Raw genomic sequence first — 16,528 nt, forward strand, 5'->3', positions numbered from 1 at the left:
GTCATCCCCTATGTATCAGAGAAACTCAGGAGTCTTCTCCACCCACGACATCCCAGTGTACTTCAGACCCAGCAACACACTCAGGGGGAAAAGGGAAAAAAAAAAAAAAAACAAAAAAAACAAAAAAAAAAACACACTGGTTCACCCTGAAGACAAAACTCCAAAACACAAACTTAACAATGTGGTGTATGCTGTACAGTGCAGAGAGGAATGCCCAGACCTCTACGTTGGAGAGACCAAACAGCCACTTCACAAGCGCACAACATAGAAGAGCCACCTCCACAGGACAAGACTCAGCTGTCCATCTGCATCTAAAGGACAAAGGTCACTCTTTCAAGGATGCCAATGTTCACATTTTGGACAGAGAGGACAGATGGTTTGAAAGAGGAGTGAAATAAGCCATCTCTGTCCACTGTGAGCGACCATCTTTGAACGGAGGCAGTGGTTTACGTAACCAACTGTCTGCCATCTATAATTCAGTTTTGAGATTCCTTCCCAGACGCCTCTTAACGCCCACTCACATCCTGGGCCATCTGACCTCAGGAAATCACATGATAGGGTGGGGCCAGGTTTCACAATGAGCTCACCCGAAACACTGGCTGATTGCGACCCACACCCGCTTTCACACCTTGACTCGTGATCATTAGGGGGTCCTTTGTCCCTTTTTGGGGGGACACTCCTAAGTGATTTAAATCTGGGACTCTCCACCATTTTACCCTAGAACTGAAGAAGCTTCTCGGATAAGAGGTGAAACGTCTTCAAGCAACCTAAAGAAGTCCAGACACTTTTCTTTCCAAGGTCCTTAGACAGCAGTACTTGTAGTCTGGAGTATAAGCAGACTAGACTAGAGTGCAATCAAATACACCTGCCTTCAATGAAACCAGCCCAATCACAGCCACTGGCTCACAGCAGTTGTGAAACAAACCCACTCACACATCAGTGGCCATTTCCCACAGTAAATGTGTAGGTGAGTTAATATGCAGGTGATACCAGTCTACCATCTCACACAGCTGATTACAAATGTATAAATGACCTCTTGCAGCCCTCACTTTGATATCACTGGTAAAGAAATTGAAAACCTGCCACCCAATCCTACAAACAGGTCATTATCTGGGAGATTACACTTTCTGTTCTTGAGACATCGGTGGTTAAAAAGATAAATTTGTTACCAGATGTTCTAAATGATGCTTTCTAATAACGATGATTGAGATGATAGTATCAGGTTCTAGCCTAGACAGCATAAAGTTGGTTGTAACTACTGTTACAGCCCCCATTTATTGGTCAATGGTCATTCTGGAGCCTCAAGATGAGGATTTTTGCCATACTGGTTTCAAAAACAACATGGCAGAAATATGATGCGTGGAGGTCTGATTGTGAAACCACATGCTGGTGGTTTTCAGAGAAATTTAAAGCACTTCCATATCATCTGTTTTTCCAACATGGAAACTAGCTGGCACTGGCAGCATATCAGGTTTAATGTAAATTTTATCTGACGGCCAATTTAAATTTTCTGTTCATGTTTCTTGAACAGTGTTGGGTAAGTTACTTTAAATTATTAACTTAGAAGTAACTAGTAATGTAACTATCAAAAGTAACTCAGTTACTTCAAGTTACTCGTTACTTTCAAAGTAACTAGTTACTAGGGAAAGTAACTTTGGTTTTACTCAGAATTCTCTTGTTAATGTGTTGCTTCCCTAACTGGATACCCAGCAAGACTGGCAGTCTTCTAGCTTGCTTACTTGCCACAAGTGCACCGTGCCACCTACCAATAGAAAGGATAAAAATAATCTGTATATTTCCACGAGAGAAATCCCACGCCTGGACTGCCGTTGACCGCTGCCATGATTCTAGCCTACGTCACAGTGTCATGTGCGCTTTTTACATCCAACACGAAAACTGCAGTCGTGGTGCTTTCAATTGTACTCAGAACTCGAAAATTCTGCCTTCCGAATAGGAAGATGTAGGTAACACCAGACTGCAGATGAACTGCATACACGGCTGGACTGGGACCAAAAAAAAAAAAAAAAAAAATCATAAAGCCTTTGAATGAAAACAAATGCTGTTGTGACAGTGATGTGCACTTTTCTGATGTATATATGCATCAATCTATCAATCGTTTGTTGTAAGATTCAGATAATTATTTTTTTTAAAAAGCTAGACATTTTAAATGAGAATAAGAAAGTATTTCTTTGCGCCCCCCTTTCCCTGTTAATGCCCTACCTGGCCCCCCTCACAAAACTTTGCTAGACCCGTCCCTGCACAGTTACCAGCTGTCAGCTGGTGTTATTTGTCTCTCAGAAACAGTTCAGAACTTCCCTTCAGCTCATTCATGTCACCTAAAAGGTAAACCTGTTTCTCCATCACCTGTTCAGCTCTGATGATTCAGTAAGGACATCTCCTGGTTTCATCTTCATGTTTCCCTCTCATCACATAACCAAACCGACATCATGACCAGCAGCTTTTACAGCTGTGGCTCCAGCAAACATCAGATGATACTAGAAATTAATATTAAATACATTCTAACAACAGCTGAAGTCAGTCCAAAGTATTGTTGAAATGCATGAATTTGTTAAAACTCAGAAATCTGGTGCAGTGTCTACACCTGCCAACTACAAAGAAGCATGAAGCCTGTCATGAAGTCAAGCTTCTTGTTCAAAGCCTTTACGTGCTTCCTCCAGGACACTGATATGGTTAGCAGATGTAGTTCAGTGGACAGAAAAGAATTCCTACAAGGTCAGTAGATCTGTAACACAGTCTGGATTTCTTTAGGATGGAAACATTACTTTTCAGAGACACAGAGCTCAGAAAACTACAAAAGTGGGTTGCCCATACCAAAATAATCTAGATGAATAAACAGCACCAAACACAATAGTAGAAAATATTGACACAGTACTTTGCAATATTTAACTTCTACAGCTTCAGCTACACCAACACATGGGAGGAAGTGGCCTTCACCATCACTGACAAAGGTGTTCAGGTAAGGCAGGACCTGCTCCTGTCGAGCCACAGTGCTGAAATTTATCTGCATCATGTGCTGGTTTTCCTAAACTTCCTCCTTCAGTTCTGACAAGTCTTCACCTGAAAAAAGGAATGATTTTAACTATATGATCCACATGGGTCAGCATATTTACTGTTATGCTTTGGCACAAGTCACTTTAGAACAGAAAATTATACCAAAACAGTAATTAAATAATGGCTAAATTGCTCACTCTTATACAGAATAGCATCATACAAACACTCTGCATGTTGGCTGCATTCCTACAATTTGCCACCAGATTTCACTTGAACATTGCTCACTGGGCAACGATGCTGAGTACATACCTGTTGAGATTCTGAGAGATTCAAATTGATGAAAGCCATCCGAGTCTTCCAGTCTGCCATTTTTGCAGCTTCACAGACTGGAAGACAAAACTGGTTTAAGTATCTCTGCTGGAGCAGGTGGTTTGCTGCTGAGGATTCGACGCATCTGTTTAAACCATCCTGTTTTGCAGCATCAACAACCACACTGATGTCAGCTCAGTGAGAGTTGAAGACATGATAACCAGTCATGTGTTCATAAACTGCATTAGGATGTACCTGTTCAACTTCACCCACTGAACCCAGGAGAGTAGGCACTGGAAAATCTCTTCTCCTGACCAGAGTCTGTGGCTGTAGAGCAGCTCTTGATGTGGGTGTGTGCCTTACTTGTGAGGTGCTTAGAGAGAAAGAAAGAAATTGACAAAGAAAGTAGGCTTTAAGAAAACAACCCCCCCAAAAAAACAATGTGAATATAGACTGCTCAAAAAAAATAAATAAATAAAAATGAATAACAAAAATGAAGGGAACACAAAAAGATGACATCCCAAATGCAAATTATTAAAATACTCTTTATAAATACTTTGTTCTTCACATAGTTAGATGTGCTAACAACAAAAATCACCAAAAAAAAAAAAAAAAAAAAAAAAAATCATCAAAGAGACATCAGTGTAACGTTTTAAGAATTTCTACCAGGTCCTTGCAGGGAGAGCTGAAGCTCTCTTTTAAAGACCTGTTGGTCAATCTCAACACATTCTTGACCAAACCAGTGTGACTGCTGAAGGCTTTTTTTAACTGAGGCCAAAATGAGTGCAATGTGCAAGATCTTCTTCTGACTGGATCTATACCAGACTGATGTTGAAATGTGCCAAAGAGATTTGAACAGATGCTCTACACCCAACCATCTGCTTCATGCTTCCTAACAGCTTAAACCAGTTTCTTCAAACTGGACTCCCTGTTCAACTGTGGTGGGAGAAAGCAATGTCAAGATTTCAGTACAGACACAATTATCTGTGCCCACGCACATTCAACTCTCAGCAATCAGCAGCAAAGAATCCTCGTGCAGACAAACAGCCCCAAACAGGCCATGCATACCAAATCCTTTCAATTAACAACAGGGCAGCTTATTGTGCACATCCACCAGTAAATGAAGCTTCTAATGTCATTTCAATCATTTAACAGTAAAGGCCTACCTCCGTGTCTGGATCCATATCTGCTGACTTTAATCCTCTCCATCCTTGATGCCATGCTCCATGTTGAGATTCTTCCATAGATGGATTTTCGTTGGCAAATTTCAGCAACTTCAGAATGAAAAGGCTGCTGAGGAGCTGAGAGTGAGCCTGAATACTTGTGTGCCGCCTTCTCCAAAAACAGTGACTCACTGAGACAGAAAGAAACTTAAATCTTTATAAATAAAAGAAAACTAAAGCGAAACACACAAGAGAACCAAAAACTCATCAACCCCAAAACAAAAAGCCACACATCAATCCTCTCTGCTCCAACTGACACTGCATGAACAGGTGCCTAAAATAAGCAATCAATACCACCCAAATCACATGACCCACCATAAACTATCACAAAATACTTTCAATACAAACCTCTTAAACATAACCATCACAAATCACACAGTTAACAACAGCATGAAATCTGTATATTAAGTTCAGACAGGCCTCTTACAATCATGATCTACAATATTTGGTCGGATTGTTAAAAAGTGAGTGAATCTTTCAGAAATCTTGCGGCCATGTTCTTCTTCTTTGGGTTTGGCAGGCTAGATGCATCAGTGGTGTGTTACTGCCATCTACTGTTCATTATTTCCCAAGTCAGTCTTCTTCTGATTAAACAGGCTGGACTCCAGCTAGAAGCACAAAGTCAGTCTCAGATCCCTACATTGTCTTATATAGACTAGCACTGTGTAGATATTGTAACTGTCTTTGTTTTAGTGCAGCAGTGCAGGTTCAGAAGTGTGTGCATGTTGAACACAGTTTCTCCAGCTGATCCAAGCTCTCTGAAACTACAACAGGCAACAGAAACTACAATGACCACTTTTTACAACATAGGTGTGCAGAAGAGCATCTTTGAGTGCACATTAACAAGATTTGACATCATCAGCAGGAATTCTGCCTGTAATTCTTCAGTGACTGACGGCACTGTAGTTGAACACAACAATATTTGCTGTAATATTCAGGTTATAAACTGAAAGTATTTCAGCAGGCATGAATGACTTCCTGCTTGTCATAGGTTCAGATATAGAGTATTATTATATGTCGGGCATATCTGGTGATTATTGTTTTATCCAATAGCTGAATCTTCACTCAGTTAATAATTTATTCATTAATCTATATTAATTTTTCAGATTGAAAAATGCTTTATGGTATAATGCTTTTCAGAAACTCTCTCAAAACTACAGATTCTTTAGATTATCTGTCGATACTTTGATTGTGGATTGTAGCTCGAGTTAACATGGAAAGATAGAGGTCTAAAGTCTCTAAAACTTTTGGATGTTCAGTCTCTGATAGAAGGTTTGGAGACATGTAGAAGGTTCAGTTTTGAATGGGTGAAAAATATATTTTATTCACAGTTTCTCAAACACAAGGCAGATAATATTCTTCATGTACATTATTTTTTACAAATACTAAAAGAAGATACAAATAAATCAAACAAAACACATTTTCATGAATTCATCTCTTAATGTTTTTGGATAGCCTAAAATGCATTTTCAATAGCTAGAGTTTACTTATTCAAATACTTGTAAAATCCAATGATTAAAAATAAAGGGCCTAAAATTCACCAGGTTCCTTTAATTTACTGAAAGAGATCAAATCTGAGACTCTGTTATGTTGAGCTACATGAAGACAAGAAGATCAAAATGTAATACAAAGAATGCGGAATTACATAATTTGTAATTAAAGGACCATTAGCTGCTGGCAAGACTCTCCACTTGCTCCTTAGAAACTTGTATTGTGTGGCCCAGAGTTGTTGTGTTGTGCATTCATACACCAGGGTTGAATTCATAATTGCCGTTGCCTGGTGGCATCGACCAGCCAAACATCTGGGGCGAGGAGGGGAAGGTCCATTGAGGTCCAGCTGCAAAATTGTCCACAGCATGATGATAGGGGCCCTAATAATTTGCACCATTTGTGATTGAGTTTACCTCCAGGTGCTGGGTGTACTGCTGCCTGAGTGGGGGCTTTCCCTCTCCCTGAAACTGAATCACAGATACACTGTCAGTAAAACGAGGATACTTCTAGAATTCTTGTTTTAAATTATTTACATTACATTTCAATCAATTCCCCAGATAATGACAGAATCAGAAACAGGGCTTTTTAATAATAGGAGATACTTACATGAAGTGGGACGCCCTGATTCACATGCTGAGGATGTAAACTCCTCCTAAACTTACTCCGTCTGTTTTGAAACCAAGTTTTTACCTAAAGGTGGAGGAAAACAGAAAACATTTAATCAGTACAATGGACCCAAAATTCAATTTCTTATGTTCTATTGAGTTGAAAAACACTCACCTGTCTGTAGGTCAGTCCTGTCATCTCTGCCAGCTGTTTCATCTCTCTTGGCTCATAGTAATGTTTCACATTAAAGTGATGGACAAGAATATTCAACTGTCTCTCTGTGAACACCACCCGGGCCTTTCCTTTAGGTTTCTCTGGAGCAGTGCTGGGATGGTGCAGAGTGGCAGCGATGTTGCCATCCTGGCTTCTTGGGACAGCAAAATCTTGTTTCTCTTCTGAGACATAGCTGGAAACAGCCTCAGATGTATCAGCGGTTTTGTTGCTCATCTCCATTTGTAGAGCAGTCTCTGCCCATGTAGCGAGTTCTTCCAAGGGAAGACTCCCTTCAAGTCCGCTGCCTGATCTCCACGAGTCTGTGAGGACAGAAAGAAAGAGGCCAAGTAAGCACAAGTCTATATGGTCCACATGGGTTAGTTACTGATATGTGTTGGCACAACTGACTTCGTTACAGAAATAATAAAAAGGAGTAAATTGATGAGTCTTAAATTGTTATGTTCAGATGAACAGAATGAACCCTTTGGGATTTGCTTTCCTCTTGATTGAGCAAGCATCACGACAATGGGTCACACAAACTTGGGATAAAAAATTGGTCGGATATTTGTACATTCTTTAAAACCAAAAAGGATTTAAAGTGGACTCCCAGTTCAGCTGTGGAGGGAGAAATTGTGACTTCTACCCTCAGGACTTACAACACAGAGTAAAAGAGTATTTTTGCAAGTTGTCTTTAGCCAACTCTGTTCATATCAGCTCACCAGGCAACAATGCTGAGTACATACCTTGTGAAAAGTGCATCCCATAATCTTCCGTCTTTGAAGTCCCAGTGATTAAAGCAGGAAAGCTGGAATAAGTATCTCTGCTGAAAGAGCTCCAAACCAAGCAGGATAGTGCTATGATTCGTAAGACTGACTTAAGAGCAATTCTGGGCTTTTAAGGAGGTTTGTGGGTGTGGGCAGGAATGTGGGGGGTTGAGCTTCTTCTTTTGTGAGTTGCTTTACACAGCAGTCAGGCTGTTTCTACCAACTGGCATCATTTACATTTGTTTAAAATGCTGTTTCACAGGTCTGTTCTGACAGCTCCACTCAGGCTCTGCTGGCCACCACCGTGCTCCTGCTGCAAGGCGCCTGGTTGCTGGTACGCTTCCCAGTCATGATCATCGGTGGCACTGTGAGCAAGAACCTGGCAACCTACAGCCACCATGCCCCATCCATAACATCCCCTGACAGAGCCCAACACAGCCATGATACAAACATACATGTCCATCAGCAGCATCCTACACTTTAACTGAGCTGATTTCAGGTGTTCAGTAAGGGGAAGATTTAATAACATTGCACGTTTCATTTCAAGACTTCAGTTTCATAGGGCAGAGAGTAGAAAAGGTGACAATAAAATATTTTTTGGAGCTTTACTACCAAATAATCAACATCAGACTTGTGAACAATTAAAAGCAAACCCAACATTTAGAGTCTAAGGAAGATAATCACAGAGGCAGAAACTTTCCACTATATTCAAAGGAGCTTGCAAGGAGCTTGCACTGTATCATCTCAGGTTTCTTAAAACTAAGTATTCAAAGTCTGAGGTAGGGTTGTTATTTGAGGTATTCCTGGGAAAATCTTTGAGGTCCATTTGAAAGCTCCGGATTCTTTAGATTGACTGTCTTATACTGATTGTGAATATAGAGGATTGTAGCTCAAGTTAACATGGAAAGATAGAGTTCAGTCTCTGACAGAAGGTTTGGAGACATGTAGAAAGTTTTGAATTGGTGAAACTAATATTTTATTCACAGTTTCTCAAACACAAGGCAGATAATATTCTTCATGTACATTATTTTTTTTACAAATATTGGAACAACAAAATTACACAAAACACAATTTCATGAATTCATCTCTTAATGTTATATCCAAAACTCTTATAATGTTCTCTTTCATGACTTCTTAAACTACATCAATTCATCAACGTCAAAGACTTGATATGTTACATTAGACCTTACTACAATCTTGCTGAACATAAGGATTCCTTTCAGGTCTTGTTCTGATCAAGTTCTAAATGTTATGTGTCAAATATTTGTGTGTTTCTTAATAAATTATGTGTAGAGTTCTGAGATCAACCAAGTCTTTACATTTAGGTGTATTTAATAAAAAGGCTAAAAAGTGGATTTGGTGGTTCCTTTGAAGTGGTTTTATTTATAATCCTAAGTCTGCTATTGTCAGCTAAGAACAGCAAACTGAGGAAACAGACTCACAAATATTAGACAATAAGAGATTGGAGAAATGTTTCCTGGTCTGACGAGTCTCCATTGCTGCTGTGACATTCTGGGTCAGAGGCTAAGCACAAGATTTTATGACTTGCAAAGTGCAACATGCATGCACTTTTTAACATCCTATCAAATATTGTAGATTATGATGTTAGACACTCGATGAAAACAAAACAAAATATGCAGCCAGTATTTAATCCTAGAAATGTCGTCATTTGTTGGAAGAAAATGAATGACACTGACTGAAACATTTACAACATATATAAAGTTGACTTTATCAGTCTCCTGCATGAGCCTTGATCTACTGCACCAACTCTGAGGAGAAAAGCAAAAACAGACGTACATTACATGTCATTTCTTTCTTTCTCTTTTTTTTTATCCTGATCAAGTTCTAAATGTTGTGGGAAAAAGATTTGTTTGTTGCTTTATAAATTGTGTGTAGAGGTCTGAGGTCAACCAAGTCTTTAAATTTAAGAGTATTTAATGAAAAGGCTAAAAAGTGGGTTTGGTGGTTCTTTTGAAGCGGTTTTATTTATGATCCTAAGTCTGTTATTCATCATCAGTTTATTAATGATAGAATTTGCACGACTCCAAAATAGTATGAGTTTTGTTTTGCTCATATCCAGTGTTATATGATTACAGAAAAACTCTTCAATTTCTTAAATTGATTTTCTAGTTCATTCAGAAGTTGTTCCAAGTTACTTCCACAATAACTTTGTATCATCTGCAAACAATATGACTTCTGTGTCTTTGCAGTTACTTCAAATTAAGACATGTCAACACAAACACCTTTACCCTCACTTATCTCTCATGGCCCTGGTGCCAACTGTCTGCATTGACTTGATAATTAATCAGAGGAAGCAGGGTGTGATACAGGAACTCTAAAAGACACATTAGCGTATGTTTAGTGGTCACTGGGTGAACTAGGTGTGTCTCTAATTCTGAATAAGCCAGAGGGGGCCAGATGCATGTGTCTATGGGGTTTATGATGGGCGTTGGTGTGGCTCATTAGCCTTGCTATTGTTTTACAATGTAGAGGTGAAACTACCATTTGCTACCTTATAAACTCAGTAATGTTCTCTACATGATCACAAAGATCTAAATTAGAGGTGTAAGTCATTGTTTGTTTGTAATATTGGTTTAATTTGGCTTATCTTAAAACATTTTTATACATATCAGGTTTCAATACTCACTGAAATAATGCAGATTTCATGCAAAACATATTTAAAACTGAGCTGGATTTGCTCTGATACATTTGAAATTATAAACTATGTGTACAAATTTTCTGATAATAGAAAGTAAATTAATCATCGGTGCAAAGATCAACTTGGTTGCTTGTCTGAAACAACCAGAGCAGGAAGTTAAATCAAAATCATCTAACTCAGATCTAGTTGACATGAAAGCAGAACAAGCAAAACTGTTCTCAACTCACCAGTGAGAAATATCCATAAAAATCATGATATGCACCAGTTTGTCCTACTGAAAACCTTTGTCCTACTGAAAGCGTTAGGTCCAGATGAACAGAATCAACTTTGTGGGATTTCCTTATCTGGATGATTGAGCACGCATCAAGGTATTTACAGAAGAAACAGATTCTATTGAATTCTAATATTTCTAAAATCAATGGGTTTTAAGATACAGGGCCTAATGTTCACCCCATGCCTACCATTTACTAAAAGTACAGAAAACAGAACAGATCAGAATCCTGATATCCTGTCAGCTCAGTCATTGATACTAGCTACTATTTACAATATCTGTGATATTGAACATTAACTGTTGTAAGGCTCTCCACCTTGGCTGATGTGTGAAGGAGAAAGCACACACCCACCTGTGATGAGAAACCAAACACGAGATTTCATTACACTTTTTAACATCAAATATGTTTGAGACTCAATAAAAATGGCGCATGGAGAAAGTATTTTGTTTTAGCAAAGTCCTCATTTATTGGAAGAAAAATCATTACAGATTCATGTTGACTTTACAACAGTTACACCATATAAAAAGTGGATTTTATCAATCACTCACACAAGCCTTAATCTACCCCACCAACTATGACCAAGCTAACTTTTCCTTGTTTTGTAAAAGTGTAAATGACGAAGAAGTTCACTGAGTTTTATCAAACCTGCCTCTGTGTTAACTTTTAAATAACTTTACATTAAAATGAAATCATGAAAAAATAAAATAGCGTCCAGTATATCAGAAATGCCCATCTTAAGGCTTCAGAATGATAGTTGAGAAATGAAAGAGAGATGTAACAGTAGCTACAGCCATCTTTAGCTGTTAGCAAGGCTCTCCGCTTTCTCTGTAAAAACTTGCACTGTGAAGGCCGGGGTTGTTCATATTCCATGCAGTGCTTAAGACACCAGTGTTGCAATCATAATGTCCGTTGCCTGGTGGCATCGACCAGCCAAACATCTGGGGTGAGTTGTGGAGGGTCCATTGAGGTCCAGAGACAACATTGCCCACAGCATCAGGATAGTGGGCCTGATTATTTGCAACCCTTTCTCATGAAGCTGATGTCCAGTTGTTCGCTGAATGAGGACGCTCCCTGAAACTGAATCACAGACAGATGCACAGTCAGTAAAACCACAATACAGAGTTCTTGTTTGAAATTATAATCAATACGCTTCATCTAATTAAATGAATTCCCCAGATAGTGACTGAATTAAAAACAGTTCTGTTTAATAATTGGAGATACTTACATGAAGCGGGACGCCCTGATTGAGATGCTGAGAATCTGGACTCCTCCTAAACTTTCTTCTTCGGTTTTGAAACCAAGTCTTCACCTAAAGATGGAGGGAAACAGAAGAAATTTAATGAGTACAATAGACCCAAAATTCAAAACGAATTCAGTTCCTTATGTTCTAGTAACCTTGAAAAACACTCACCTGTTTGTAGGTCAGTCCTGTCAGCTCTGCCAACTCTGTCATCTCTTGTGGGTCAGGGTAAATTTTCTGATTAAAGTGCTGGACCAGAGTTTTTAACTGGCTGTCTGAGAACAGCCCCCGGGTCCTTCCTTTGAGCACCTTGGCCTTCTCTTCCTTCACACACGTAGTACTTGTGACAGTGTTGCTGCCCTCCTGGTTTCTTGGGGCAGCAAAAACCAGTTCCTCCTCCGTGACGGAGCTGGAAACAGCTTCAGCAGTCTCAGACATGTTGTTGCTCATCTCCTTAGCGAGAGCTGCCTCAGCCCATGCTGCAAGTTCTTCCAAGGGAAGACTCCCTTGCAGGCTGCTGCCAGAAATCCACAAGTCTGTGAGGATAGAAAGACAGAGGCTAAGTAAGCACAAATATATATGGTCCACATGGGTCACCGTGGCTACTGATATGTTTTGGCACAGTTGAGTTTTTTAACAGAAAATAATACAAAAGGGATCAACTGATGAGCCATAATCAATTTCCCACACACAATGTCACTTGATTTTACTTGCTGAATTATTAAAATGTGCCACTGGATGTCGCCAATTAGAAAGTTTAAAAAGTGACTCAAAGCCCAGATGGTCCTGAGGTGGACTCTCTGTTCAGCTGTGGAGGGAGAAATGGTGACTTCTGCCATCAGGACTTACAACACAGAGTGAAAGGGTATTTTTGCTCAAAGATGTCTTCGAGGTTAGCCAACTCTGTTCACATTAGCTCACTAGACAACAATGCTGAGTACATACCTGGAGAAAAGTGCATCCCATAATCTTCCATCTTTGAAATCCCAGTGATTAAAACAGGAAAGCTGGAGAAAGTATCTCTGCTGAAAGAGCTCCAAACCAGGCAGGAAGGTGCTATTTGTCCTAAGACTGACTTAAGAGCAATTCTGAGCTTTTAAGGAGGTTTGTGGGTGTGGGCAGGAATGTGGGGGGTTGAGCTTCTTCTTTTGTGAGTTGCTTTACAAAGCAGTCAGGCAGTTTCTACCAACTGGCATCATTTACATTTTTATACTCCTATGTAAGTTAGTTCCAGCAGGTAACGGTATGGGACTTTTATTGGCTGAATCAGTTTTGGGTTAATTCTATAGGACTAGATTGAGCTACATGAAGAGAAGAACGATTTTGTTCTTTTTTACTAAAAACTCACAGAAACCTGATATGCTGTCAGTTCAATCGTTGTTTCTACCTGGCATCATTTACATTAGTCGTTATAAAAGGAGCATTAGCTGTGGGCAACACTCTCCACTTTCTATTTCCAAACTTGCACTGTGAAGCCCAGTCTTGTTCACATTGATAAGCTGCTGTGAAGAGGCTCGGGCTTAATTCATGATGGCCTAGGCCTGGTGACATGGACCAGCCAAACATCTGGGCGAGTTCGAGAAGGTTGACTGTGATTCGGACACAATGTTGCCCACAGTGTACAGATAGAGGGCATGATTATCTGAGAAAATCCCCTTTGCCTTTCCTTTATCCTCAAACGTAGTGCTTGTCATCTGTGGAGTATGCAGAGTGACAGTGTTGTTGCCATAATGGTTACTTGAGGCTTTTCCCCTCCTCTATTTATTGGTGAAAACTTAAAGAAGAAGTAGTAAGTTTAAAAGAAGTAACAAAGATGCCAGCTTGTGATGAGAGCATGGGCCTATCCCTGTATCTGGATCCATATTTGCTCACTTTATCCTCTCCAGCCTTGATGTGATGCTCTACGTAGAGATGCTTCCTCAAATGGGTTTTCGTTAGCAAATTGGAGCGACTTCAAGAACAAACTAAATGTCTCTGAGAAGCTGAGACTGGGCCTGCATACTTGTGTGGAACCTTCTTTAAATCTCAGTGATTCACTGAGATAGAAAACATCTTGAAAGAGTGAGTGATGAACGAAAGCAAAGAAATTAAACAAACTTCATGCTTCATGCTGATAGGAAGGCAGCAGTGACTAAAAATAACCACTCATCTAAAGCAAACTATACCGAAGACCATCTCTGAGAGCACAACATGTCAGAACATGGAGCACATGGGCTAGAAGCAGCAGAAGACCACACTGGCTACCACTATTGTCAGTTAAGAACAGCAAACTGAGGAAACAGACTCACAAATATTAGACAATAAGAGATTGGAGAAATGTTTCCTGGTCTGACGAGTCTCCATTGCTGCTGTGACATTCTGGGTCAGAGGCTAAGCACAAGATTTTATGACTTGCAAAGTGCAACATGCATGCACTTTTTAACATCCTATCAAATATTGTAGATTATGATGTTAGACACTCGATGAAAACAAAACAAAATATGCAGCCAGTATTTAATCCTAGAAATGTCGTCATTTGTTGGAAGAAAATGAATGACACTGACTGAAACATTTACAACATATATAAAGTTGACTTTATCAGTCTCCTGCATGAGCCTTGATCTACTGCACCAACTCTGAGGAGAAAAGCAAAAACAGACGTACATTACATGTCATTTCTTTCTTTCTCTTTTTTTTTATCCTGATCAAGTTCTAAATGTTGTGGGAAAAAGATTTGTTTGTTGCTTTATAAATTGTGTGTAGAGGTCTGAGGTCAACCAAGTCTTTAAATTTAAGAGTATTTAATGAAAAGGCTAAAAAGTGGGTTTGGTGGTTCTTTTGAAGCGGTTTTATTTATGATCCTAAGTCTGTTATTCATCATCAGTTTATTAATGATAGAATTTGCACGACTCCAAAATAGTATGAGTTTTGTTTTGCTCATATCCAGTGTTATATGATTACAGAAAAACTCTTCAATTTCTTAAATTGATTTTCTAGTTCATTCAGAAGTTGTTCCAAGTTACTTCCACAATAACTTTGTATCATCTGCAAACAATATGACTTCTGTGTCTTTGCAGTTACTTCAAATTAAGACATGTCAACACAAACACCTTTACCCTCACTTATCTCTCATGGCCCTGGTGCCAACTGTCTGCATTGACTTGATAATTAATCAGAGGAAGCAGGGTGTGATACAGGAACTCTAAAAGACACATTAGCGTATGTTTAGTGGTCACTGGGTGAACTAGGTGTGTCTCTAATTCTGAATAAGCCAGAGGGGGCCAGATGCATGTGTCTATGGGGTTTATGATGGGCATTGGTGTGGCTCATTAGCCTTGCTATTGTTTTACAATGTAGAGGTGAAACTATCATTTGCTACCTTATAAACTCAGTAATGTTCTCTACATGATCACAAAGATCTAAATTAGAGGTGTAAGTCATTGTTTGTTTGTAATATTGGTTTAATTTGGCTTATCTTAAAACATTTTTATACATATCAGGTTTCAATACTCACTGAAATAATGCAGATTTCATGCAAAACATATTTAAAACTGAGCTGGATTTGCTCTGATACATTTGAAATTAGAAACTATGTGTACAAATTTTCTGATAATAGAAAGTAAATTAATCATCGGTGCAAAGATCAACTTGGTTGCTTGTCTGAAACAACCAGAGCAGGAAGTTAAATCAAAATCATCTAACTCAGATCTAGTTGACATGAAAGCAGAACAAGCAAAACTGTTCTCAACTCACCAGTGAGAAATATCCATAAAAATCATGATATGCACCAGTTTGTCCTACTGAAAACCTTTGTCCTACTGAAAGCGTTAGGTCCAGATGAACAGAATCAACTTTGTGGGATTTCCTTATCTGGATGATTGAGCACGCATCAAGGTATTTACAGAAGAAACAGATTCTATTGAATTCTAATATTTCTAAAATCAATGGGTTTTAAGATAAAGGGCCTAATGTTCACCCCATGCCTACCATTTACTAAAAGTACAGAAAACAGAACAGATCAGAATCCTGATATCCTGTCAGCTCAGTCATTGATACTAGCTACTATTTACAATATCTGTGATATTGAACATTAACTGTTGTAAGGCTCTCCACCTTGGCTGATGTGTGAAGGAGAAAGCACACACCCACCTGTGATGAGAAACCAAACACGAGATTTCATTACACTTTTTAACATCAAATATGTTTGAGACTCAATAAAAATGGCGCATGGAGAAAGTATTTTGTTTTAGCAAAGTCCTCATTTATTGGAAGAAAAATCATTACAGATTCATGTTGACTTTACAACAGTTACACCATATAAAAAGTGGATTTTATCAATCACTCACACAAGCCTTAATCTACCCCACCAACTATGACCAAGCTAACTTTTCCTTGTTTTGTAAAAGTGTAAATGACGAAGAAGTTCACTGAGTTTTATCAAACCTGCCTCTGTGTTAACTTTTAAATAACTTTACATTAAAATGAAATCATGAAAAAATAAAATAGCGTCCAGTATATCAGAAATGCCCATCTTAAGGCTTCAGAATGATAGTTGAGAAATGAAAGAGAGATGTAACAGTAGCTACAGCCATCTTTAGCTGTTAGCAAGGCTCTCCGCTTTCTCTGTAAAAACTTGCACTGTGAAGTCCGGGGTTGTTCATATTCCATGCAGTGCTTAAGACACCAGTGTTGCAATCATAATGTCCGTTGCCTGGTGGCATCGACCAGCCAAACATCTGGGGTGAGTTGTGGAGGGTCCA

The 16,528-nt window shown here is 39.1% G+C and overlaps 1 long non-coding RNA gene across 1 annotated transcript; it reads right to left on the reverse strand.

Annotated features, from left to right (window-relative positions):
* Window positions 1-2,342: 2,342 nt before the first annotated feature.
* On the reverse strand, window positions 2,343-4,777 carry LOC146380134 (uncharacterized). Its single transcript, XR_014801401.1, has 4 exons — window positions 4,488-4,777; window positions 3,577-3,694; window positions 3,322-3,398; window positions 2,343-3,078 (listed from the first exon to the last, which is right to left on the reverse strand). It is a non-coding gene; the product is annotated as an uncharacterized LOC146380134 (long non-coding RNA).
* Between the last annotated feature and the right edge of the window lie 11,751 nt (window positions 4,778-16,528).

This window comes from Perissodus microlepis, chromosome 9 (assembly GCF_051167445.1).
Source record: "Perissodus microlepis isolate ML-2025 ecotype Zambia chromosome 9, ASM5116744v1, whole genome shotgun sequence".
NCBI lineage: Eukaryota > Metazoa > Chordata > Actinopteri > Cichliformes > Cichlidae > Perissodus > Perissodus microlepis.